The 26,033-nt window shown below is 38.0% G+C and overlaps 1 long non-coding RNA gene across 1 annotated transcript in view; it reads left to right on the forward strand.

Annotated features, from left to right (window-relative positions):
• The first annotated feature begins 5,629 nt into the window (after positions 1-5,629).
• LOC146436648 (uncharacterized) overlaps positions 5,630-26,033 on the forward strand; it is a 42,449-nt gene continuing 22,045 nt past the window's right edge. Inside the window, exon 1 of the long non-coding RNA XR_014852740.1 lies at positions 5,630-5,699. This is a non-coding gene — a long non-coding RNA (uncharacterized LOC146436648). The remainder of the gene's footprint in view (positions 5,700-26,033) is intronic.

Consider the following 26,033-nt stretch of genomic DNA (forward strand, 5'->3'; position numbering starts at 1 on the left):
AAAATGTTGCAGTCCTTGGAAGCCTGTCCCTCAGTGATTCGATGAAAGTGCTGGGGATTTTGTGTGTTCAACATGATGTCAATTCTATTGTGTTTCAGAATGAAAAAAAATAGCTTAGTCTGCTAGTGAAATACCAAAGTGTCTTAGTGGTGGCAGCTACTGCCAGTAGCTCCATTTTATGCTGTGACTTCTAAATTCCCACTGTAGTAGTGGTTAGCAGGTTGAAATTTTGCTTTTATTTTTGTTCAAAATTTTGATCAATGAACAAAACTCAGTTGTTTGGTTTTTGGGGTTTTTTTTTATATTATTAGATATATTTGAGTAAAATAATCCTGGCTTGTTTAAGTTATGCCTTTTTTCTTTCACTTTTGTGCATTATATTTTTATACGGTAAGAGCTTAATAAAGCTATTAATTTCAGGAAGAAAACATTTAAGCATAACAAAATTAGGGAGCTAATAATTTTCTGCTGGGATGGATTTATGTATTACTTTCTTCTATTTTTATTTTCTTTTGATTGTTTACTGTATAACTGAATTGTGCAACTGCTCCATATATTCTTGACTCACAAAGTGCTGTAGCCTGCTTTTTGCTTAAAAAATATATCTCACCACTGCCTGTCCAGCTGGTATAGATGATGAATAACAGTTTGGAGCTAACCATCCCTTTTGAAATTTCACAACCTCTAATTTCTCATTAACAATATGCTTAATGGTTGCCAAACTTATCCCACCAATCTTTCAAAGACCAGCACATTGTCACATTAGTCAATATAATCCTTGCACAGTTTCTGTAAAGATATTATATCTGAAAGTCATCTCGAAACTTGAGTTTGGAGTCATCATCAGTAAAGATGCAAAGAAAACATGATGTACCTTCATATTTCTTAATGCAGGAGAATCAGGTGAAAAACTGATCCTAATTCGTTCAGCCTCAGTCAGATTTTACAAATGATCCTGAACTGATTTTATGTTTGGGGTTTATTTAATGAAAAATGCCAAAGATTTCTCCTTTCAGAAGAATGGTGATGTCTTTAATGATCATACAGCCTTTGGAGTGAGTGTTTTTTAACATTAAGATTTTCAATCTTCCAACTTTCAACATCTTCTTATGAAATAGTAATCGATGGGGCAACACTGAGTCATTTAAGAGTGGGTCCAGAATTAAAGTGCTCTTTTGAACTGCACACAGCTTTCTAGTCAGAAAAAAGGATAGAATAGACTTTTGAAAATTAAGTGCAGGTTAATAGATTCCTATTAGTATTTATATTTTTAAAATAAAAGTATTGAGCTTTTTTTAGTTGTATGGAATATGAAATTATTTGCTGAAGGAAAGGAAAACCTCACCATCTTTTTTTAAACTGATCAAAAAGATTTAACGCACCTTGTACCAGGAACAGTATAGAGGAAAATTGCAATATAGCACTGCAAGCATAGTGGAGGATGTACTTCTGTCATCAACACAGGAAGGATTTAAAGAAAGAAAAGGCAAATATGAAGAGTATATTTCTACCAGAACTTTGACATCAAAGACTTTCCTAGGAAACACTCACGGAGATAAGTCTTGTGCCTGCAGCACCAGCTGCACAGCCTCCTTCCAGCACCTCATTTGTCTTTTCAGCCTGGCTTTGCCAAAGATATCTGGTTAGGAAGCTGACACTGCCAGACTAATGAGAACTCAATCTAAAATGGTGTTACCTTAAATGCCACGATATCAGGGCAGTATATACATGATCCTACACCTTATCCCACACTAGACTTCATTGCCTTTTGATTTTTCATTTTCTTTCTGCTGTTTCTAGCATGGTACATTTACTCCTTCCTGCTCAATCTCAGTCTGATTCAGCCTTTGTTTTCCATTCACATGACCAGAACTCTCACTCAGGCCCTTATCATTTCATGTCTTGACAACTCCAGTCATCTTCCTTCTAGTCTCAACAAATGCTAGCGTGCAACATGTATATCTTTTAAAATATTTTTCATCTTGTTCTGCTGATGTTCCATTGTTCCCTCTCTTGTACTGTGGGATTATTTTCTTTAACTTTCTAGACCGCACCTTACCATCTCTTATTTGCTTGCACTGCTGACTATATGGCATATGCAGTGCCAATCTTTATTGCCCTTTTAAGTGTCTCCAGCAAACAGCCTTAAATTTCCCCCTATGGTATTTAATGCATGGTATTAACTGAAAATCCCGAGTGCTATTTCATTGTCCTTTCATTCCTTCTTAATTGAGACCTCTAAATTCTACTGCAGTTTGACTATATAATGACAGTGCTAACCTGACATAATACTTTATGAAGCACGTGAAAATTCTTGGCTACTACCAAATGGCACTCAATTCAACCAATACTAAAGTCAACGTGGCTCTTGTTAAATACTCTGTAGTCATATGCCTTAAGTAAAATTTATCCATTACAATGTTATATACTAAAATTTACCAGAAGAGTGCTGCAACTGGATGTCTCATCCATATCAGTTCATCTAATGTAATTTGCTCTGTCTCTGAGGGCTGATTTCCATTACATTGCAGGACACTTAAAATTAGGCATTACAGTGTTAAATGGAACAATAATGAAGCCTTTCTGAGGATTCTGGCATAAATCTCATCTGAGAAAGAGAATTAGCGTTATATTTTCAAGGGTCTAGAAGTGTCTAATGGTTAAGATAGGCAATTAATAGTATTTCCAAAGAAGTATAAGCAGCTTATATAGTTTTTATATAATTTTCAGATTTCACTAATTTCTAGGTCTCTCTCCTCAGTTTCTGCTTGCCTGTGAAATCCCACAATTTTGTAAGAGGCAAAATATTTGGGTGATGAGCAAGTGGAAGGGAAACTTATTATCTAGTTATGCATAAGTGGGGCTTTGGGCTACTTCATTACATGCTCATTAGTTCATGTTACAGTTGATACCAAGTTAATCCTATTAGAATTTAGTGTGTTACACAGCTTTGGAAGTGATAATATGGGAGGCTTCTGGAAGGAATAGTTTGTAGCCCTAGATTGCTATGGAAGATTTCCTATTATCTTCATTGCAAACTGGGAGAAGGAAGCCATGGTCTCCTAGGGAACACAAAGGAGATTACGTTTTTGCAGAAAACAGCAATCTTTTTGTTAAAAGCACATGTACTACCACAAAACAGCAATGTTTTGAAGTAAATTTCCCAAATAGGGTGATGGAAACTTCCTAGATTCTGTTGGTTTTCGTTTTCATCCTGCTTGAGCAGAGAGATTGGACCAGATGCCCCACAGTGGTTCCTTCCAACCTTATCTATTCTAGAAGTGATTCTGTGATTCCTAAGTATTTCTTTTTCTAACCAATGACTGCACAATTCAGGAAATTATCTCCCAGATGCAGGAAATCTTAACTTTGCCTTCTGATTTGATTTTGAATAGAGGTTTGCATTGAACTTCTCTTAAGCAATATAATTAATATTTCTGTTTTAGTCTGGACAAAATAATCATAGAAGCTGATTTTAGAATATGGTTAGTCACTGCCATGGCAGAGCAAATTTTGATGCATTTAATTTGCAGCTGCGTAACAGTGCTATATGCCACTGGTTTCTGATAACTTGTAATAGTGGAAAGGCTTAGAGAAAAAGTAATTTGAAATTTAAATGTGCAGATAAGCATTGGATGAAGAAATAGTGTGAAAAGTAGAAATTAAGGAAAGCATGGCAATAAAAATTGTGGGATAAAGGCTGTCTATAGACATTCCCATGTGTTAAATCATTAACAAATGCAGTCTGTTAATAGTCCGCAAAGTTTTTTTTTTTTATTTTGAGAATATGCAAAACTGCATTAGAAAGTGTTTGGATATAAATTTAGCATATTCAGAGAAACATTCCTGAAAGAATATTTGAGACTGATAACAAAATTTCTAGAGAATGTGATAACTGTTAGAAGGATGTCTTGTGAAATGGACCTTTATTAAGCTTGATCACCACAAAATAAAGATCCAATTAAGGCATTGAAAAGATAAAGAGCCACCATCTGTGAGAGAATTTGCCACAGATCTAATGATAAGCTAATTTTTCAGATAAAGTGGGTGCTGTACTGTACAGGGGGTGGAGAAGAGAAGTTAGAAATTTTAGATTGCATTTTTGCCAGGAACGTGAGCAAATTGGATAAAAGCAGTGGAAACAATGCTCATAGGTCATTAAATATAATCTTACAAACAACGTCAGTTAAATATAATCTTACAAACACATTCTTTATTTCTAGTGACATTGCATTCCCCCTTATTTCTGAAAATGCTTGAAGGGGTATTGTGGGAGATGTATTTGTTACCCTGAGGCATGTTACCTGATTTCTAACAGCCGAGAGATGACCATATGCACCAAACCATTCGTCCCAGAGATTATATTAGTGTGCCTGGCACAAAGTTTTATGTGGTGGAGTAGAGGTAGCTCTTGCATTGCTTAGCTGGAGACTGTTTTCCACTGAAAACATTCTCAATTAATTTTGTACTCATAGAGGAAAATACAGTTTATTTCATTAATTTTTTTACAGGTAAGTTTTCTGGTTCTTGTAAATAATTCCTTAACCAAGAAAACCTGTTTGTATAACTTTAGAGAGAACTAATTAGGAAGCAAGGCTGAGTGGTGATTAGAGGACTTCCATTGGCCTGGCCAAGCTTAGTATCACAGGATACCCTCATGGCCCACTCTGCTACTGTGGCTACACAAATGAGGCTGCTGACAAAAATAAAGACATTTGTTTAGCACTCAGCCTAAGTTAGGTGAAGGTAATAATATGGTACTGTAGTGCTTTCTTAACTGCTGATCTTTGCCTGCACAGATTGATAAGTCATGTAAATGGATGTAGGTGAAAAGCTTCCAAGATTGCCCCATTAGAAAAGGTATGAGATTTCCTCATTAAAGGAATCTTTGATCCTGTACATTTTGCATGAGCAGCTGCATTCAGCATGACCAGGACCAGTAACTCTCCTGAATGTTATTTAGGTCTTGTCTGTCTGAAGCTGATCAGGAATATTAAAGGTATTAGGACTATGTGTGTCACTGAAGAATTTAAAATCACACCTCTTGCTTGCCTTATATCCCCTTCTCTTCAGTGAGCTTTACCAAAGAACCTTAGCCGCTTAGCTTACACTAACATTGTGTATTTCTGTAGCAAAGACCTTGCTGTGTGGTTCTATATTCTGTAATCAAGAGAAAAGGACTTAAAAAGCACAAGTAGAATAACCCTGCTATCGGATAAAGGATGATAAAATACATTCTACAACGAAATTAAGTATAATAATAAACATTGAGATATTTCGTCTTTGTATAAAATCAGCACATTTCTGATCACATAATTCTACTTTTTAATGGTGTTAAGCCTACATGCATAACATTTTTTTAAACGTCTGTAGTAATAATATTTCAAAGGTGTCTCTAAATATGTCCCAGCCATAGTGATTGACTTCTTTATTTTACCTAAACTTTCCAGGTATAGTTAAATATATTTCCTATGCTCGTCAAAACTATAGGTGCCACCTGCCATGGCAGGACTCATAACTAATCCAGTATTTGCTCATCAAGTGAAAAAATTAGTATTGTTGTAAAGTAAGCTGCTTAAATACTTTGTTTCATCCATCTGCTCCTTTTTTTCTTTTCTTCTCAAAATGCAGCCACATCCAGATCACAGCTACTTTTGCTCCTGTCAGCTACTACTGAACCACATTTAACAGAGAGAGAGGTATGTTCGTGAATAATGCTTGAACCTTGATTTCTTTGGCCTAAGTGTCTCTCTATATTTTAGTATGTTCTGTTTTGCTTTCCTCTTACCTTCTTGATACCATGGGAGTATCTTTAGGACAACCTACTGCTGACTGTCTCTGGTCAAGTTGATGAAATTGAGAGGCAGTGCAGGTCTCATTCATTCAAATGAAGCTTGTAGAACCAGTCTCTGAAGCTTTCCCCCTCAGTTCTGACCTTTGTGAGGAAATAATGAATGGTAGACAGTTAGAGGCCAAATGCCAACCATACTTGTTACCTTTTGCAATACTGCTTAAGTAAATTAACTTTGTGAGAGCCCGAAACAGTACTTAATCCAGAGGTGGCTGTAGACAGAAATTGCATCATCTTTCATAGCAATTTTGGTTTGTGGTTGGCCAGTCTGTGAGCCACAGTAGTCAAACTGAGTCCAAAATGTTGCTGTGGATTGGATTAATGTCACTAAGGTCAGAGGCTGGGCCTGAAGTGTGTATATGCATGTATCTCTGTTATTTATCTTATACTTCTTTCCTATATAAAAGTCTGTCCTAATGTTTTTCCTTATTTTTTTCCTTTTCCCATTCCTCAGTGATGCTAACAGCTATGCAGGCCTTAAATCACACTATCTAATGCACACATTTTTTGTTCTCCTCTTAACATGCCTGACTGATTTTTATCAACCTATTGGCCTCTAGCAACCAAAGCACTTACAGCATTCCATAATATAAAAACAGTGGACACTTTGCTGGCATTTAATTGGTGTCAGTATTGAATCTATATAAAATCAAAGCTGCAAAAAGCCCCATATTTTGTGTTGTGCACACATAGTTTTGATAGCCAAATAAATTGCCTAAGACACAACAAATGAGATCTATTTTCCAGTTTGGACACAAATTCTTAGTCATTGAAGAGAAAATGGAAGTGGTTTGCTGAAAAATGACCCTATCAAAAGACAACTCAAAATACAGGAATTACATTTCTGCACTAGTAGAAGCTGGTATAAGATCTGTTTTGTCTTATAGAAGCCACTCAGACTTTTTGTGCTGGTCTCCAAGATGCCTAGCTCAAAATTTGCAGTCAGTAAGCCTACTGGCATTTTACAAGCAAAGATGATCCCTACCAATTTCAGATAATGCGCTTAAATCTATAGTGCCAAAGACTTGTTTTTTAATAGTAGTAATCCTTTAATTGACTGGGTGTGGAAATACCACAGGGCCTCTTCTGGGTTCCCTGGTGAGAGGCTTTCTGTGTAATCTGCTTTTTAAAAAAAGCCCTGTTATAAAGCTCAGTAAGTTTTTAATCTATTCTTCAATTACTTGTAAAGCTACTGTGCTCAATACATGTAATGATACTAATGCACTTTATGCAGTGGATATTAAGAGTAAGCATTGGGTGAAATGAGAGTTAAACAGAAGCCAGCAGAAAATGTTGTCCATTGGTAGAAACAGTACTTTAGAACTGTATATAAAGAAAATATAATTGTTGAACCAACAGAATAATAAAGTTATCCGGGCTATCAGGAGCTGGAAACATTATATCAATTTAGGAAACCTTATGCAATATCTGCAAAATGTGTGATTATATTACAGCACATAAAAGTGCACTGAATTCTATCTTATTTAGAATACAGTAAACCAATATCTTTCTTGGATTTTTTTTTTGCCATGTGAGGTGTCTACAGGTAGTGAAAGTGTTCTTTCTTTATACTCCTGAAGTTTTAAAGCTCATTTTATTTAATAATTGTTTATTTCAACTGGAACTTCTATAGTAAGTTTGTAGTAGGAGGGGCTGGAGTTAATTCTAAAACTGAAATGAAGTACTTTAAACACAGAAAAGATTCTTGGTAAAATCGCAGAAACATTTAAGAAAAACTACCATCAAAATTTTAATTTTTATTAGTTTTTGTTACTAAATTTCTGCATTTGTAACTAATTACTGCATTGTAGAGAACTTAAAGAAAAATATTGGTGTCTCTGTCGATCTTTTGAAATATATTTTCAATTAAGAAAATATGGTAATTTCACTGTAAATCAAGAGAGAGTAAATATATTCAAAAGCATCAAACTTTTGATGCTCTTTACCGCTTCTCTCTTTATTGATATTCACTCAGGTATGCTTTTTTCTTGGCCTCCTAATTCTGCATAATAATTAATTTTTTTATTAGTAGTATTTTCTTTTAGCCCATTATGAAGATATTTCATAAAATCCCTGAAATATCTTTTAACAACTGAAATCTTTAGCAGAAAGAATAATTTTAAACTTATTTTCCTTTTTTTGTGATATTTCATGTTCTTTTTGTCAAATGCGTGTGTAATTTTGCTCTAGCACTTTTTTCTGGAATTACAGATTAATTCACTGTTTAACATTCCCTTTCTGTTCAAGTTACTTCTGCCAAGGTAAGGTATTTGAAGAGAAACAAGAATATAATTTTATGCTCAGTTTTACTTGCCATACCATTGCAAGGAGGCAAGGTTTTTATACTGTAATAATTAATATGTAAGAGTTGCACCCATTTTAGAAATTTTTGATTCTATGGGAATACACTTGGTTTGCAAGTCTGATTTGGGAAAAAGTTAGAATCATGCCGAAGAACCAGCAGGAAAATCCTTATATGAATGTTATGTGCATCTTAGTTCCATTTCAAACAACATTATTTCCTGGCTATCACTGAAGCTGGACTTGGCAAAGGAAGAAAATGCTTCTATTGGGGGTACACATGATACAGACTCTGTACAGGTTCCATGTATACAGAGATGGGGCATTATTCTTGATTGTGTTACAGAGTCACGAAATCAGAGAATCACAGAATCAATGAGCTTGGGAAAGATCTCTGAGATCACCAAGTCCAACCTATGAGCCATCACCACTGTGTCACCCAGACCATGGCACTGAGTGCCACGTCCAGTCTGTCCTTAAACACCTCCAGGGATGGAGACTCCACCGCCTCCCTGGGCAGCCCATTTCCATTTCTGATCACCCTTTCTGTGAAGAAACTCCTGCTGATGTCCAACCTGGACCTCCCCATGCACAGCTTGAGGCTGTGTCCTCTCTTGCTGCTTGCCTGGGAGAAGAGGCCAACCCCCAGCTGGCTATAGCCTCCTTTCAGGGAGCTGTAGAGAGCAGTAAGGTCCCCCCAAGCCTCCTCTTCTCCAGCCTAAATATCCCAAGATCCCTCAGCTGTTCCTCGTGGGATTTTGTGCTCCAGACCCATCAGCAGCTTTATTGTCCTTCTCTGGACTCACTCCAGCACCTCAATGTCCTTCCTGAGCTGAGGGACCCAGAACTGAGCATAGCACTCAAGGTGTGACCTCACCAGTGCTGAGTACAGGGAGAATTTTTTTTTAAATATCCAGTTCATCTTTTTATTCGGGGATTTAAAAAAAAAAAATTCTGACATTACAGAACTAAACTGAATTGTTCTCTCTTTTTCTACTTTTTTTCCCCTGCCACTCTTACATTTCATGACAAAACCAGAAACTTCATAAGATAAAGAAATTGGGGAGGGAGGACAGATGAGGGCTAGGAAAAAGTGAAGCTCTCAAAGTAGAATGCAGGGCTAAAGGATTAGAAATGGATTTGTTTGATATTTTGGACCCAGGGTAAATGAAATCCAGGTTAGTGATTTTATACTGTTTTTTTGGGGTTTTTTTTTTTGTTGTTTGTTTTGGTTTTAATTTTTTTTTGGCTTCTGTCACAGGAGAAAAACAAATCATAGTGGATCTTAAATTTTCATCTCTTCTGTTTCTGTTCCCCTTAACTGCTGTTTGTGTCACAGAGACTTACCCAAACTAGATATACAACTCCTCTGCAGCCACTTCTTGCCATCCCAAGCATTTATTTGCCTGTGTTTGAGGTCAGCTCTGGTGTGGCACAGCCACATAACTTTTAGTCTCTCAAGTTGTGAGATAGAGCAGTGAGAAGCCTCACCTGCAGCCTCCAGCCTTACACCTCAGCCCACTGACTCAGGAGCTGCATTTAAACCAGGGCTTTGATTTCCTGGCTCACTCTGGCGCTTGCCTCACTGCTACAACCTTGTCTGGTGAGTTGGACTCTTGCCCAGCTCTGTCCCCATCAGTGGCCCTGCTTTGCTGTCCCTGTTTGAGCAGTGGGATCTGTGTGCTCTGTCAGTGAGGTCACTGCCCTGCGTGCCATGCTGTCACCCCACCAGCCAGGCTGCCCTTCCTGCATGGAGCAAGGACAACTGGAAATGTGACATCTTCAGGCAGGATGTATTTTGAAGCTGAGAAAACACTAGAAGCATTTCTGACTGCTTATATCTTTAAGCCACCTTGTTTATTAGGTAGCTTGCTGGTGTGTCTGTTGTTCAATATGCTACTCGGTCTCAACATATTCGACTCCTTTCTAATCATGGAGGAAGAGATATCCTTGTCTTCTGCATTTTTATAAACAAAGTGACAAATATACAAATAGTAGATGGGCCTGGATCATTTTGTAATTTAGGTGAAAGCCTAGGTGAAATACATAGACGTAGAAAAGAACAGCATAAAGTCCAAGGTATGTTCTGCTGTAAGTTATGAGGAAAAAAATAAGTTTCGTGTAGTGAGTAGCCATTCCCTTTCTGTGCAATGGTATCAGAAGTCTAAGTGAGCAGGAGCAACTACTTTGGATGTTTTTCATTCCTATTGACTAATTTGGGGGAAATCCCTTACAAATCAGCATTTTAATTAAATTTTTAAGGTAAAGCTTTCTAATATAAACATAGTTGATTTAATATAGATATATATCTTGTGCATGTATTTTCAGATTAATCATAAATTTGTTTTCTGAAAGTTGGAATTCTACATGTTGAAACATGAACTTTTTGCGTGCCAGAAAAGCGTATTTTTGAACTCTGCTGCTGTTTGTAGCTGTAGAGAAGCAAAGAAAGTATGTAGACACATGCCTGTTTATGAATGTACATATTGCTTGGAGGAAATGCCTCAATTTGTATTAATTTGAAACGGTTTGTGAAACATGCCTGCAATTGGTACTGTTGTCCTACCCTTAAGTACTTACTTCTGGTCATCTCTTATGATTCAATACTGTAACCTGCACTAATTAGCCATGTTTCATCTGTCTCTATGTCCATTTGTCTTCCTATCATTAGGAACATATTCTTGCTACTGGCTCCTCATCCACTGCCAACCAATCTACTTTATGTCTCCCCCATCTAAATAATTTCTTGTCAATATGCCATACCCAACTGCCCCATTTCTTTCCTGCCTTCATAGATGACATTGACTTGTTCCTCAAATTATTGAAGTGAAAGGTGAGAAATTTGAAACCAGTATGAAACATTGGTTTTGGGCAGTTCATGGAACATCAGCATGACCTGGATTGTCTTTCATCTCAGTCAACAATAAGTCATCTGCCAGTGTGTATCGGAGCTGCTGTATGTTGTGCTTTACTCTAAAAGGACTTTCCAGCTGTGGGGCTCTCTGTGTTAAACACAGGAAAGCAAGTGAGATCTGATTTGCAGTCATACATTTTTGAGAAGGACACATCTGCTCTGGTGTTTAATAACTTCCAACTGTCATATAGTTTATAGTCTGTAAATGTTTTCCAAGACATGAATCAATTACCTTTTCAAGGAGATAGGAATGGATTACAGGATAGGTGTTGCTATGCATTCTTGACATTCTGAAAAAGCATGTGTAATCAGTAAAACTGCTGTGTGTACCTCTAAATCTTAAGGCAAAATTAATAATTCATAAGTTTACATTCTGTTTGAAATACTCCAGAGGAGTTAGGAAATAAAATAGTTCCATGAACACCTGCAAAAAAAACCAAAAAGCAAAAAAAACCAAAAACCTCAGTTTGTGCTCTTGGGTATAATTATTGTTATGTTGGCCATGCAGTAGAAAGAGCAGACAGCTGATATGCTGTGGCTTACTTATATGCATAAACTTTATTCAGTACTTCTGTGACTCATGGTCTCGTTCTAGGAGAAGCTCTCAGTGAACCATTCCTTTTCATTTTGAGTATGTGTGGTAGGGTAGATTCTGTTTTAGAAGAGTGACTTTTTTAAAGGCCCTCTGTCAATGCAGGGAGTTGATCTCAGATTACAATTTTCACATAAAAGTTCTTTATCTACCAGCTCTGCAAACTTGTTTTGGTTACTAGGAGTCAAGGTTGGGCAACCTTCAGTAGTAAAGACACATCAGACAGGATGTAGGTACCAGTCACAAAAATTGCTTCACACTGCTTGCAGATCTGGGACACTAATTAACAGTTCTGTTAATGATACATGAGGAAAAGCAGCCAGGTAAATAGATGAGACTAAATGCACAGGGAGCAGAAGTTTATGGTAGGAATGCACTACTTGCATAGGAACGCTTCTCTGACTGCATTTCCATTTTAGACTTACTAGTTTAGCTAGGAATGACAATTTTTCCGTTTTCAAATCTGCCTGACAGAAAATGAGTAGCACTAGGAAGAATCTCACAGAAGGAGAGGGCAAGAGAAAGGCAGAGCAAAATATTTCCTAGTGGATGGATTTTTGTAGACACAGCATGAGTCAAAGCCATCAGGGGCCTTAAGTCTCCTGAATCCCTTCATTCCTGCTAATTCCACTCCTTAAGTGTGTGGGCAGCAGCAAGTAAGAAGACATTTTGCTGTTGAAAAAGAGGGAAAATCTGCTGGGCTTTACTCAGAGCCACATGAAAAGGAGAGCCTGCTTCTTCGTGATGTTACTTGTCACTGTCTAAGCATGTTATCCTCTGTGTATGCTAAACCATTTGTTTTCCATGCGTCATGGCTCTGCAGCATGGGAAATAACATAAAAACTGGTATTACAGTCTTAATGTATGAGGAGAGTTTCTGACTATTAGCTGAATTGGCACGGATTTCTTTTTCTAGCAGAGGGCATCACTCCACGGACTAAAAGCAATTAGGGAAAAACAGGAGCAGAGTTAATTTTTCTCCCAGGTTTGTAATAGGTGCTGGAGCTTATCTGCTGGCTGTTCACTAGATCAGTGTGTTTTGGCAGAAGCTTTTGTATCTTACAAAGGCTGTGCCATATGGGATCTCAGCTACCCTGACTTTGGAAAATGCCCCTAAGTCTTACACAACAACAGACGATTGACACATTGCATCTTTTACCTGCCAGTGTGCTCAGAAATTGAGTGTGTTTTCCCAAACATTTATGGAGTGTTGGTGAAATATAATGCCCGTTTGAAGCAACATTGAAGATGTTTCAAATAGACCTACTGTTTGCATCACAGCTGGTTAGAGAAGGATCCCTGTACATCTGCCATCTGCCAAAGAGGATATTGTGTTTTGTAACTGGCATTTCTTATTAATATTTTAGGTAGCAAACCTTGCAGATAGGGCAGGAAACAGAAATAGGACTTGTGGTCTGATCCTGACTACTGGTGTTTTGTGCAGCCCAGGGAAATTGGCTTAAGCTGTCTGGCCTACTGACTTCTTACATTGTATAATCAAAATGATTTTGTACAGTTTTGTCATCTTCTGGTGGGGAAAATAAAAAGCTATATATGTAAAATGTGCTGTGATAAAAAGCTGCCTATGAACTAAAATAATTAATGCCCTTGTAGAAAAATTCAATTGCATCTTCAAAACTTTAAACTACAATGAGCTTCACTTGTAAGGGAAAGGGGATCTTGACAATATTCCTGCTTATCCTTTAGTTCCTACCATCATTAACAGCAAAGTTGACTATGATCCTCTGCCTGCCTTTATAGTCAGTCAGTATTGCTGAGCTCTATAAGTTGGAAGAGAGTGAAACAAAGGTCCCAATAACCATTTTTGACAGTCCCTTCCCTCAAACAGCAATGCTGTCCCACAGAAACCTGCAGAGAGCAGAGAACTGATTTATACTAGTTGGTATTTAGACTGCAGTTCAAGGCTTTGAGATTCTTCACCTGGCACTGATGATATCCCTTTGTAGCTTGAGCTTCACAACCCAAATGTGCCAAAGGAGCTGTCTGTGAAGCAAACACACTTGCTTCTTGCTGTGGTGTTGTGGTGCACTTAAAGCTGTGTGGTTATCTTGGGTGATAATGTATTTGGCAGAGAGAAAACACCTCTGTGGGGGTAGCAGAGAGAGGGGCTTTTTGGTATGAACTCATGTCCCCCTTCTTTTTGTAGCTGTTTCTCCGTTGGTGAATTTTAAAGAAGCCCTTGAGGATTTGGCACAGAATAAAAGCATTGTTCTGGCTTCCCTAGCACAGACTATCCCTTCACCTTCCTGCACACCCAAACCTGGCTTGTGCTGCTTGTTTTTCTCTTGGTTGGACCAGAGAAGCAACTTTCTTAAGGAACAGTGAACTGGAAAGTGGTAGTATTCTGAGAGTCACTTTTTCCTGACATTCTGATTAAGATATTTCTGTAAAATTGTCTCCAACCAATTCAGGTATTTCCTTCTCCTCTATTGAAATGGCCTTCCCATTGCTACAGGCTGGCTCAGGTGCAGTCAGAGACATGTTACTGTGTTAAGTGTTAATAGATAGATAGATAGATAGATAGATACTCACTCTTTGGAATAATTGCTTGCACTATATTAAAAGAATGAATGGGCCAGAAAATTAAACAGTTTGTGAGAAAACAGTAGCTGATCTGTAGTCTAGTTGTGATTGTCCAGGTATGTCTTAGAATAACTTCTGGGCTCTAAAGAGTTCAAAACAAACTCTAAAATCTGTTGTGCAGGAAATAGTAGTGCTAAAATTTATATGTGGTAATGAGGCCTGATTTGTTTCAGAGAATTCTCCAGTGTTTGTTCATGAGTCATTGCAGTATAAATCTCTGAACACTTTACCTGCTCAGACCCTTTCAACCTCCTCAGCTTTCCACGAGTGATAACTTAGCATTAGCATTTTTTATGTCTCTCTTTGCAGTGGCAGCTACAGCCAGGGGGCCTCTCTGTGTTGGTGCCACAGCTTTGCTCTGTAACCTGTAACCTCACTGGCAGACTTTATTTTGTCCTGCCTTCTGGAGGGCTGACCTTCCCTTGTACTCCATCTAGATAAAGCTCTCTGCTTGATTTTTTCTTGCATCCTTTGGATTCAGAGACTTACTTATAACTGGGAAGGCCTGACTTGCTGGCTTACTTGATGTTATTCTAATGTGCAGTGATGTGCCTGTGGATCAAGCATAGGCTGTGTAGTCTATAATTGGCATCCAGTTTTGTGGAAGGAGAAGGGTTCAGACTCCGAGGGCTATCTGCGTTTGCCTTCATCTGATTGAAAAAATGAATGTATTTTGGTTTGTTATTACTCCTTTAGCAATATTTTGTCCCCAAACTTACTTCAAGCACAGAAAAATTCTCGAAGTTCTGGAAAAATCTGGAACTGAACAAGTTCTGGAAATTTCTTTTCTGGTAATGTTTGGTACAAGACTTTACCAATGGTGAAATTCATCAATTCCCAATCCTCTACTAATCCTCTTGGAACATGACAATTATCACTTCTAATGTCACATAAACATTATGTTCAGAAAAGTTTGTCGTCTCTCCCTCTTCCCTGTTTGAGTTGGGGAGAAGCAAAGAAAATTCCAGTACTATTGAGGAGGAGGAATAAAGTGGAATTCCTGCTTTTACAGCAGCTGCTGGTAGCAAGAAGTGAAAAAATGTTGATGGCTCTGGGGCTGGGCTGACTGCTGCTGCTTAGGAAAGCAAAGCTTTGGTGTATTTTATATATAATATATATATTATACCACTCTACCCACTCTTCCCATGTCAATTGAAACTGGAGAAGTATACAGAGTAGCTCAAATCCCTGACATTTAAAAAAAGCAAAAGAGGGTGCTAAGCCCATTTTCCTCAAAACTCCGTCCACAATGGTGTTATATTTTGTTGTGTGCAGCTTTGTTAGTGTTTTATTTAAAGGGGCAGTTCAGCTATAAAATTTTTCTCCTACTTTGCATTTTTGGTGTGATAGGATTTAACACGAAATTCTGGTTTGTTTCACCCTTTGATAGCCCGTCCGAGTGATTTACACAAATTTCACAGAGGCACCACCATCTCTGGTGCTTTGTTAGGAAGCCAAATCCCCCCAGGTGGCTTAGACAGATGCTCACACCTCGACTACGCCCTAGTTTGTATACTGCTCTAATAGTTACTAATTACCTATTCAATGTCATTACCACGTTTCTGGTTTTGGCACAGAATTACAGAGCAAGTTACAACAGTCTCACAGAAACATCACTGTGTATTCTGCCAACACCAGAAAATAAGAATTGTTAGGGTGCTTGCGAGGTGTGTTGAGAAGTCAGTGTGTGTACTTAAAATGTCTGTTTGTTTTGGACTTTCCGCATTCTTTGTGATTTGTTTCTTGACTGGAATTGAAGGACCTGAGCAATTACTTTTTTCTCAATGCTAGAGAGAAATTCCACTTTGGGGAAACTGCGTATTTTTTTACAGTTTGAGATCACTCAGTGAACAAAATGAAATATTCTTGATTTCCTTGGACATTCTTCGGAAATCTTTTAATTTTCAGAAGGTATATGCTGAATATTATTCCAAGTCAAAGTTACTTAAGGGAAAAAAAAAAAACCCAGAACACAAATAACTCAATTCCTTATATAGTTAGAAAATATTTACTGTGGAAGGAAATAATTCTTAAAAAGACATAAAGGAGACTAAGTTTTTTTTCCCCTTTTCATTTATTCCCCTGATCCTGATGTGTATGTGGGACATACACAACATTTTAAACCCTGTTAATTCCCTTTTTCCTACCCGTTTCTGAAAAGTGGTTCATAATGAATATCCCATAGAGAGAGATGGTTTCAACAGGGCTAAATACCCGGGACAGAACTCCCTGCTAAGGCAGATATTTCTGGTTTTGGTGCTAACACAGCCCTGTGGGTCTGTGCCAGAGCTGCTCTGCACAGGGTAACCACACATGAAATACCTTTCCTCACAGATTGGGTAGAACTTCTGGTCTGATTAATTGTACGTCTGCAGCAAGAAGTTTTCCTGGCATAAGATGATTAGTGGTGTAATTTGTCTTGGGAGCATTGCTATGCTGATAACAGACTGGTTTATTTTTATAAAAAGCAACAGTGGGAGCACTTAAGAGGGTTTGGCTGGCTTTGTTAAACAGAAAAAAAGCTATAGTAAGAAGTCAACCAGTCCCCCTCTAGTAAGATCTTATCTAGAGTGGAATACTTAATTTTTACATTTAAATTGCTGTTTAGTTTTCAGAGTTCACTTCCACATGAAAGATGCAATTAATAATTACCAAAGCTATTGTCTGGACTGTCTTTGAGGCAAAAATCCTTGTGTTTGAATTTATCTACTCATAGAAAACTCGCATTTTGAAATGTCTTTTGTGCCTATGCCATCTAGTGACTCTAATTCCTTTGTCCTTCTTGGTTTACAAATAATCCCTTGGTTTACAAATAATCCTAGAAGAATAAGAGTACTGCTCAGTGTAAATAACAGTAAAGGAATCAAGCCCAGCATCGATGAAAGAAAGTACAAATTCTAGATCACAGGACTTGAACCCAGCCCTTTCCTTTAGTGCTGCCAGTAGGGAGCAATATGCCTCAGTCAGGATAGCCCAATCTACATCTTAATCATCACATTACAGAGATTTATTTGACTTATTGTGTCTTCAGTAGTGATCCTCTGTGTGCCACTGGTGCTTCTGGAAATGTAACTCTTTTCTTTTGCACAGGAAAAAAAAATCAAAGCTTTCTTATATTTTTTTCACACTGAATTATGGCGGAAGTTTGTTTCCTTGTAAATTCTCTGGGGAAATTGTGTGAGAGGTCAAGTAAAAACAATGTTTAGCCTTAGGTTTTTAGTCCTTTTAAATATGAAAGGAAGAAATTTTGTATTTGTGTGTGAGAAAGGGCAGTAGCCAAATAGGGGTAACTCTGCAGTGAGTGTCCTCAGGGTCAGCCCTGCCAAGAACACTGGATACACTCTTCTCTGTTGTGCTCGTTTTTGGGCAGTGTCTTCTGATTTATGGACCAACATTGACTGTAGGGCTAGGTCAGAATGGAAAGCTAAAATTTTCTGAAAACAGAATACATGAAATTCAACTTGAAGGCTAAAAAGCAAAGTGTACTAACTTTGTTATAAAAAGCCTAAAAGATTCTTTTTAACACCTTTTAGAATAAAGTTGCCCGCTTAAAATTTTGTTTTAAAGCATTACGTTTCTGTGATTGCTGTCCATTTCTTGGCTAGGTTAAGAGCATGCAGATGTACTTAGAATGCCCCATGGCTTTAATGGAAGCAGGAATTGAAAGTACCTGGAGTCGGTGCGTTTGTTGTTACCCAGTCAAGGAAGCTGGCAAATGATGTTACAAATTTTGGAAGAATTGTGGTTTTGCAGACAATGAAAGAAGTAGTTAGAGCAACACAATGTTGAGACACTACTGCTGAGAACATAATTATGATCTGGTTTCCGCTGCTTAACTGATAAGTGATATTAAAACCTCAAATAATTATAATTGTAGGATGATAAAACAAACAGCCCTGAAGTCTGACATTTGCAAGATCAAAAAGGCCATGTGAGATCTTGCATATTTCTTATTTGAAGCAACAGTTCCACGACACAGTAGCTGTAGGCACTGTACCACTCAGGCAAACAAACCTTACAAAGATACTCTCTTGTTTAGAATAACAGTTTGCAACACAAGCTCTGAAAATCCAACAGAGATGAGCTTTTGCTTAACATTTTGGCATTCGGAAATTACAAATTTCTATAATAATATTATTGATTTTTTAAAGTGTGCTCTATTTTTATTTTTTAAGTTATATTTACATCATGCAAAAGCCTTGTAAGTGCCTTGAAATTATTGTATGTACTGCCTGGGATGTTTTTAATAGACAAAATCAGCTGGCTTTGCTTTGCATATATATTGCAGTAACAGGGTTTTGGCTTAAAATGTTCCTTCCTAGCATATTTATTCTTATAAGTTTATTTGCAATTTTTCTTGTACAAGATTTTCTTTTTATTTTGGTACTTGGAAGCTGGGAGTGTTCTGAGAATTAAATCAAGATTTTCACTGAAAAAATGGTATACCTACTGAGTACTTTTGTGTTACTTTGATTATTGCAGAAAAGAGTAAAAAATGGGAAAATGGTGATAAGAGCACTTGTGTATCTTTACCCTAATCAGCTTGAGAGCTGCATGTTCTCTTGTGGTTGGCACCTGGTACAAAAGGATTTCTTGAGAGCAGAGGGATGCCCACAAAGCCTCAAGAAAATTCAGACTATAGCAAGGATATCTGAGTTTATGAACAGTTATTTCTTTGGTGTGAAAAAGTTGTTTGTAGCTACTGCATTCTCTGTGATTAGAATGGAACAGGCAAGTTTAGCTCTTTGAAATTTTCTGATTTTACTTGTAGCTGTTCTTGGTTTGCTTTGCAAATGCCTACATTGCTGTGTGCTCCTAAAATTAAGTTACAATGCTCTAATATCAGTGATAAATTTTGTAGTTTTCTATGTGTTGGCCAGGAGCCAGGATATTGCAGGAGGTTGCCCTGTAGCTGTCTATGCCAGCTCCCCAAATTGCTGACACCTCTGCTGTCATATAAAAAGCATTTCCAAAAATATCTGATCAAAGTACAGATATTAATTGAACGAGTTGTCTTCCATCTAACTTCACTGAGACTTCCATTACTCAGAAGTAACCTCAGTGTGATGGAAGGGAACCCATCTCACTTAGTTTTGGGGATTTAATGCTGCCTTTTTTAATTAAGTAACTTAGAGTGATTGGAGAGTGGGAGAAGAAGGCATAATGTCCATTAAAACACTGAGGAACAGTAAGGGAAAACAGAGGAGGCAAAGTTTTCCCAGCATCAGGAGTGGCCTGGAGCCAAGAGAGGACATGTGCCTGCAGCCTGAGGCTATAGGCCAGTCATACCTTCTCAACTTTTCATAAGCTGGCTAAATGAGGCCTCTTGAGATATTAACCTTAAGTATTCCCAAATAATCATAAAACTACTTCAGACACTGAAGTTTTGAGTGTAATCATGTCTGTTCAAAGAAAGACAGGTAATGTTAAATATCTTGGCTTCATTCAGCGTTTCAGCCAGTTTCAATATGATTATTTCTTGGATTTGACACTTCTATGTGTTACTAAGGCCTCTTTCAATCTGAAATTCCTAGCTGGCATACACACAAACCTCATTTTACAGTTGATTTGATACACTGTGCCCCCCATCATGTATGCAAAGATCTCTTTGTTCCCTTAGCAATACCTGTATGAAGTGTACAAACAGAATGAACACAGCAGGCAAAGATGTGATTTAGTAGGGAAAGAATTGATTCATGACAGGAATGCCTTTTTAATTTTAAGGAATAAATAAAAGAAACTGTTTGGGTCTTAACAGTTGGCCAAGTGTGTTCAGCAAGACTTACGAGCTCCCACAGCAATTAATCCAGATCAAGAGAGGATTAATTTGAAGTTTAAAACATCATCCATGCCTGAGGAGGGACCAGTGTAAAGTGCTCACGAATGGGGTAGAGAGCTGATTTGTATGAGTTAAGTTATGGATATGAAATCTGGTTTTTGAATTTGCAGGCTGGACTTTTACATCTTAATCTTCTGTAGTAGATCAGTAGCCTGAGTGAATATGAAAAATACTGTACATCATCTTAGATTAGTATAGACCATAAGAAATGTAAATTACTTGACTTTCTGTATTTATTGCTGTAGCCAGAAGTTTGAGTTTTTCAACCTTTGGTAATCAAGATTCCTTAAGTAGACCAACAGTCATCTTGAAGAACTTAAAATTCTTTTGGTATTCTTTTACAATTTCACTCTATTTTAGCTTGGAAAATAGGTTAATTTGTTTTGAAAGGAGCTCTTGGGGAGGGGGGAAATGTCTATACTGAGCAGAAAAGTTGTTCACTCTAGAGTAAATCTTGGAAATTTACCTGCAGCTTTATTGGTAAAATTGTTTCAAATTTCTGAAGATTTTTTTTTCCTGGAAATAAAACTGCTATAAGGTGTTTTATTAAACCAAAAAAAAGTTAATTTATATAATAATGTGTATTATAATATCAACCACACTAAATGACCAGCCATGTGGAAAAGATTAGAGTTTTCTTATTTGAGTGGTCTGAGCTGCAAAAATTATAGTGAGATTTTCATATTTGAGTGGGGAACTTCCTCCAGTCCTCCTGTTGTGGCTTTGCATTTTGATGGGAATATTCTGTTCTCAATTTTTGCCAGTGTTTGTAAGAGGCCTTTGACTTTTCTGTGATGATTTTTTGTCTTCAAACAATGAAACACCTACTGCCGTCTTCATCCTTTTCACTGTCTTCCTTCCTCCCATCAAAAGCCCCAAGTGAAGCTTTTAAGCAGAGGGAACTGAATCCTCTGAGAGCTTCCCCCTGCAGACCAAAAGCAGTTCAGTCTTTTTCTTCCCACACACACTTCAGGTGTCTCTTTTTGACCTGGACATATCCTTTTGTAAAATTCTCGTGCACCTTGATGAAGTTTTACCTGCTTGTCTGTAACATTATTCATATAAAAATAGGAAATTTTGCATACTTGTCTGTAATATCAAGAGCCTCTACTGACAACAGAAAATGGAGGAAAGGTGGCTGGGAGAAAACTCTTAAGCTCATGTGTCTGAACTGGCTTTTATGCAGCCTTGCAGTGTGATCTCAGATTAGGGGGCAGGACAGTGTGTTTCTGCTGTGAATTCTTCTCAACCTGCATGACAAGTAGAGACCAGAGTTGAAACTGTTTTAAACAGTTTAACCAGACAGCCATGGATGTATCATTGCATTAGACACTGATTACTTTGATTCTTTGGAAGGGGCAGAGGGAGAAGGCATTTAACTTCAGGTGAAGAGGAAGGGTGTGGGAGATGGAGATGGAGATGATGGCGATGGAGATGGAGATGGAGATGGAGATGATGGAGATGGAGGTGTGATCATTGGAGCTGCTTCCAGTGAAGACTTCTGTGTCATCAAAGAAATACAGCAACAGGAATACCAACAAAACAGTGCTCCTGTTTTGAATGTCATGCTGGAGAGGAGAGTGAGGAATAAAAAGTTCGTCTTGCACCAAAGGACAGAAGTGGTTCAGAATAATCCTCATGGATGCAGCTACATAGCTAAGAGCTTAGGCTGAACAAGATCCTGGAGCAGAAAGGGATGTTACTGCAAAGTACAAGCTATTATTGCTTTTTCTTGTTTCATTTTCCTTTTTGGAGTTTAACATTTTGCTGTGCTAAACTTGGACTTGCATTTTCTTGTTTGAGCATCTCTCATAAAATATGATCTTGGGTGAAGTTAGTAGGATTTTTCCTACTGTTGCCTGAGTCTAGACTTACCATTAGATCTATGCCATAACATGCTCTAGAATGCCCTCAGGCAAGGACTTCTGAGCAGGATTTTCAGTGATGTCCTGCTCGGCCTTGCTTAGGAGAGGCTGTAAGTCAGTGCACATTTGAGCTAGAGAAGCTAGCTGTGCTCCCCTTTGGGATAATTTTGAGGGCTTTCAGGAATAAAACTGCCTTGGAGTCTTGCCCAGCCCAGAGAGCTGATGGTGCAGTCTGGAGTTTAAGGGCTGATATTGCTGAGAAACCTGTCATAGGAGAAATCTCCTGTGTGCAAATGCCCTGCTGCAAGAGAATGAGTAAACTGTTCATGCTCCTGGCAACATCCAAACTCACACTTACACAGTTGTTATTGTTTCACATGTTAAATATATTTTCTTTTCCAATATGCAAGATAAGATAAATAGAAGATTTTATGCAACTATAGCATTTTTTATGTCAACTCTGTGCTAAGTGATTTATCTTTATTACCCACTAAAGCCTGAAAATTTGCACTTATTTTTCATGCTGTTTATTTTGGAAAACATAGTAAAGTGCTCTTCTCTGTCTAGTTTAAATAAAGGAGTACAACTTGGCATTTGTACTAATCAAACTGACTGACTTAGGGTGGAATAGCAATTCCTTCAGCACAAGCCTAAACCAGGGGATTTCAGTAAAGTCAGCATCACCATGTACTGAGAAAAGATATAACAGGTCAGTAATGCAAATATTTTAAAACAAAATTCTGCCAAACCTGACCTGTATTGTATATTAGCCCCTGGCTGGCTTAATTTATCTGGCATATACTCAACTCTGACACTAGCTGTTCATACTACTCAAGAAAAAAGGGGGGGGGAGAGGAAGTATATAATCTCTGCTCTGTTGTTTTTATATACGTACCCCTTCTGTGTCATAGAACAAGATGCTGACAGATGGTACTTAGTCACCTGTTATGTCTGTTGATTATGTGCTTTGATCTAAAATTTATTTTGCTCCTCTTGGCAGCTGAGCTGTTCCTTAATCCATTGATAAAACCTGCTTAATAAGCACTTGCAAAGACACTGACATCACCAGGAGCAGACTGCGCTGGTGAAATCATGACGTGATGCCCGTAAACCCAAGAGAAGCCTTGTATTCAAGGCTTCAAGCAAAATGCTTTTTTGAGAAGCAAGTAACAAGCAGTTTTATCCATGCTTGGTGTAGTTTAAATCTGATGCTTCCTTGCATTTGTTTCAAATGTATCAATAAGGAGTGGACAGTTCAAATAGCTGCTTTCCTATGAAGAATTTGTATCTTGCCATGCTTTTCTGTGTATTAAGACTATCAGAAACCTTGTTTCATCTTCCTTAATTATGTGTGTAAATACAATTTTCTTGTCATGGAACAGTTTTAAGAAGAGAGCCATTACCTTGTCTTGGGGTGACTCTCAGTGACTAAATAGAGATGACAGCTTGCTGTGAGAAGAAGTGTAGGGAGCTAAAATGTGTTTGTTTTGTTTGGGATTTTTCTTGGGGTTTTGTTTGGTTTTGTTGGGTTTTCTGCAAAAGGTAAAGCTTTCTGGGTTTTTAGTTTGAGGGTTCTATCACTCATTAAATTTATGACTAATAAAAACCAGTTAAAGTAATCTTAATATATAAACCTTGGCAGGGGAGAGTTATAAATTTCTGGTATCTTGAGGACTGCATTTTATTAGCATTTTAACAAAATAAGGTCTTCCCTCCTAAGCTGCATGGCCATCTCTGGCCAACTCTTCCTGTCACCAAGCTTTCCTAAGAGGGTCACATGGTCCAGCTTCCCTTGCCATCAGCAGGCTGGCAGATCCCTTCATTCAATTATCAGGCCATATTTTGTCAGCATGGAAGCAGTGTCTTCTGCCAGCTTGGGGGGCTTTCCAGTCCTGGAGACCTGCAGGGCTGCAGTGTAGGAAAACTGACTTTTGTTTAGCTTTCTCTTTGTCTGGACAGCTTGCTTGATGTCCTGTGAAGGAGTTGAGGGAATTAATTGGAACTAAGTGGGTAAAACTGAGTGACATGATACCATAAGAGATTGTCTCCTCTTCAGTGATCCATCCTCAAATAAAATATTGAAGTTTACACATGAAAGATGTTAGGTTCCCCTACAGGAAAATCATGTTTATTTTAATGCAGGAAATATTAATTAACTGAATTTATGATTTTGGACAGAATTCTGGAGTATTTCATTTTGAATCGGGCTATAACAACACATGGAGTTGCTGCTCAGATTCTCATTGAGTTCAGAATAGCTCTTCTGTCTTTTAAGATGAAATGACAAGGAAATTGAATTTCTTTTTCTTTTTTCACCCTCTGACTGTTCACTTCAAAATAGGAGCAAAAGTATTTTTATAAATTTTGCCCTATATGATTATGTAAGGGAAGTATTTATAAGCATCTTTGTTCCTGTAATCTTTTTCTTTGATAAAGCTAAATCTATAAAATTCCTGAGCAGATACTAAAAACAGTTCAAATTTTACAATTAAAAAAAATTAAATGCAACAATTCTTCTTTTTTCTTTCTTTTTTTAAATTTTTGTTTGGCAGAGGAAAAGCTGATTTAAAAATACAGGCTACAGGACTGCTGGTTAAACTGTAAATTACAGAAAAGCATGTTATGGCATGACATTGTTGCACAGTTAACGATCATTCTTTTCTGGCTTGTTGCCTCCACAGGCATACTAAAAAGGGGAGGAGAGGGGGGTGAAGCAAGCAATTTAGAGCTTATACTAAATAAATACTGACAGGTTTGAAAAAGACAAACAAACAGAAAAAATAAGCACAAAAGGCAACAAACACAGCCCTCCAGAAACTCTCCAGCCCCTGGAAATCCAGGACAAAAGCACTCCCAGAACACAAAATGCTGCTCCCCATCAGATAGCTGTGCTTGCCAGACTTGGGGACATGTGAACTGCCAGACATGCCGTCTGTCACGCAGCCCTTTGGGTGATGGCACTGCCAGCAATGTCTGCACAGCTCAGAGAGCATGCAGCAAGGGGTGCATGAATGCTAGCAGGGAACAATGCTTACCTGAAACCTGCTTTTTGCAAGGGAATAAAATGGAATTTTCATGTATGTGTTAGGGGAGAAGGTAATATGTCTTTCATCTCAGGAAATTCTCAGTTGAGGAAAGAGAACTGGGGGGATTTTTCTTGCTTTCTTCTTGGGAAGGCTTTGGGCTTCCACGTGAGATGATGTGATGGACATGAGAGAAAACAACTCCCCACAATTTAAACATACACTTCATGTATTTTTAAAAGTTAGTTGCAATGAATGTTCATCCTCTCAGTAAAAATACTGTAAATGTCCATTCCCATGAATATTAAAGGATCTGATCCTTAATTTCTCAATGAAAAATATACATGTTTAAGTGGTACAAGAAAGTGAATTCATTGGAGAAGCATTTAATAATTTCAGTGTTCTTTTTTCTCTTCTTGCTTTAGTTATGATAGTATCTCGTGAAATAGTAAGCTAGAGGAAGAGACATTTTCCTTCCTCCCTGTCTACAACTTCTTCCTCCAACCTCCCAGCTCTCCTTTCTGACTCCTTTCTGTGAGGAACCCTTTCCTGCTTTCACCCAGCTGCCTTCCCCACCCACATACATACTTGGATCTGCAGTCAAGTCTGTCCTTGCTCTGGTGCACATGAAATGTTCAGGTGCTGCTTCTACCTCTTCTTTCCCACAGATCCCCAGAAGCCCCATGAGAGTCCTTTCCCACCCTGCTTCACATCATCTCTCCCTTCCTTGTGTGACACTGCCCATGCCTGCTGTTCTTCCTGCTGCTGGTAGAGCAGCACTGGATTTCACCATCCCTAGTTTAGTTTTGTGTATGTTAACACAAGTGTGTTCCAGGTGCTGCAAAAAAACACCTCAGCTGCACTTTGGTATTGATGCAATTCAATGCTCACAAAGGAACGTCCTTATTTAAAAACTGTGGTGGAAAGAGTCCTAAGTGAGCCAATCCCCAGTTCACAGGCAAGAAATTAGAGATTTTCAGGGCTTTGGATGAGGCCAACCAAGTTGTGGTTTAATATGAAGGATCTTAATGGGAAGGTGCAGTG

The sequence above is a fragment of the Lichenostomus cassidix genome, chromosome 5, assembly GCF_008360975.1.
Source record: "Lichenostomus cassidix isolate B80296 chromosome 5, HeHo_3.0, whole genome shotgun sequence".
Lineage (NCBI taxonomy): Eukaryota > Metazoa > Chordata > Aves > Passeriformes > Meliphagidae > Lichenostomus > Lichenostomus cassidix.